A 2463-nucleotide genomic window follows, 5' to 3' on the forward strand; every position below is an offset into this window, starting at 1 on the left:
CATGGCAACCCACTCCAGTATTCTTGCCTGGAGAATCCCATGGACAGAGGAGCCTGGTGGGCTACAGTCCATGGTGTTGCAAAGAGTTGGACACAACTGAAGTGACTTGGCACTTGGCATATGAGGGTGTGGTATTCAGGAAGTTCATTTAAATATAATGAATTAAAAAGGTATAAATAGGACTTAGGAGATGCTAGAAAGCTACTTTATTTCCCAGCACTGATTCTTCATTGCAAATGGGCCACTTTCTCAGTTCTTCTGTAAGTATGATCTTTCTTGAGCCTTCCTACAAAAATTACGGGAAGAAGCTGTCTTTGTGTTCAGTATCATGAAAAATGATTTAAGAGGTCAACAAAGCTATAATTAAGCTCATCTATTTATTCATTCGACACATATGCATTACACTGAAGTCGAAAAGTGTGTGATAAATATTTAAATCTCTTTGAGGTCAGGAACCATATCCGATGTATCTTTCTATCCCTTACAGACCTGAGCACCACTTTATAAATTAAACCAATGAGTCTGGCAGAGGGAAAGGTGACAACAGCTAGAGTAATTTAGTGAAGTTCCATGGACAAAGTAGAATTTTAACTTGTCCTTTAAATGGAAACCCACTCCAGTACTCTTGCCTGGAAAATCCCATGGACTGAGGAGCCTGGTAGGCTACAGTCCACAGGGTTGCAAAGAGTCGAACACGACTGAATGACTTCACTTTTCACTTTTGCAAAGAAATAGTCTATGTCGACATTAAAAGAGGTAAGGGATTCAAGTATTAGTAAATTTGGAAGTAAGATTTGCCTTCTAATTCAAAAGTGGACAGACAAGATTATTCATACATTCAACAATTGGCCTAGTACCCACTCTGTTCGAGGCATTGTGCTATATTTTAAGCATGCATTATAAAATGAAATATTCACAGTTTCTGCCCTGGTAAAACTTAAAGCCCAGGAAGGGACATAGATAAACAAACAAATAAATAAACAATTGATAAACAAAACAAAAATAAAAGAAATCAATTTTTTTCTTGTGATGAGAACTTTTAAGACCTATTCTTTTAAGGGACTTTCAAATATCCAATACAATATTATTAACTATAATTATGTTGTACATTACATCCCCAGGATTTATTTATTTTATAACTGGAAGTTTGCACCTTTTGTTACAAAAAATTTGTAACCAGACTGTAATGATTGTTAACTAGACTTACTGGGATCATTTCACAATATATACATATATCGATTCATTATGTTGTACATCTGAAACTAATACGGAAAAAGAAAAAAATCCAGATTGTTCTGACAGAAAATAATGACAGACTTTTTGATCATGGTGATTAGAGAAGCTCTTTCTGAGAAATAGCATTGAATTTGATGAAAATCAAAGACAACCATCCTCAGGGCAGAGCATTTTCTGTGGAAAGAAAAGCAGCGAGGAGGTTGCAGGCACAGGGAACAATAAGCAAAAGCTGTGAGACAGAATGTATCTTGGCTCTTTGGGTGACTGAAAGGAGGATTTATAGCTCAATTTTGAGGCTTGGTTTTGAATAAAAATGGGATATCTGAGTGGAGATCTCCTAAAATAAAGGAAATTAATAGCTTTAAAGGGGATGAAAAGTCAGTGGTAAAACTCATTCATTGTATAAATATGCACTGAGTTATTCTAGACATTGGGAAGGCAGTAGTAAGAAGTTTGCACTCTAGAAGAGGAAGACAAATCAGAAAACAACTCAATAAACACTTTAATTTCAGACCATGATAAGGTGCTACAAAGATGACACAGTATCCTGGGGGTGATAATGACTGCTTTCAATAAAGAAGTCACATGTATACCTGTGGTGGATTCATTTTGATATTTGGCAAAACTAATACAATTATGTAAAGTTTAAAAAAAAAAAAAAAAAAAGAAGTCAGAGAAGACTCCTAGGGAGAAGACACTGGCTGCATAGCCTGCAGTGAAGGGATTGCCACAGAACTTGTGCAAAGGTCCTGAGATCTACAGTTCTGTGCAGACCTTTCCGTTGGCACAAAGGCTGGGAGTATTCTCATGATCCCTCTATCTCACAGCACGTGGGCACCTCTCACTCCATCCCATCTTAGCCAGTTCATCATCTCCAGGAAGCCAAAGTCATCCTTGTATTCTGCATCTCCTCTCGCTCCTTGGCTCTTGGTCTCTCTTTCTGTCACCCGGTGCAACTTATATTCTCACCCCAGCTAACACTGCTAGCAACATCTTCTCCTTCTTGAGGTGGGGACAGTGAAGTTCTGTGGGCTGTAAGTTGGGAGGAGGTGCAAGCAATCAAGAGCAGGAACCCTGCGTGGTCAAAGAGGTCACGTCAGGAAATGGGTGTGTGTAAATACAAGCTTGGGCAGAGTTCACTGACAAGCCTGAGATTCGGTTCAATAACATGTCACTGAGTTCCTCTGGTGGGGCTCTGAGCCAAGTGCTTGCATCTTCCTGACATAT

Source organism: Bubalus kerabau, chromosome 14, assembly GCF_029407905.1.
Source record: "Bubalus kerabau isolate K-KA32 ecotype Philippines breed swamp buffalo chromosome 14, PCC_UOA_SB_1v2, whole genome shotgun sequence".
Lineage (NCBI taxonomy): Eukaryota > Metazoa > Chordata > Mammalia > Artiodactyla > Bovidae > Bubalus > Bubalus kerabau.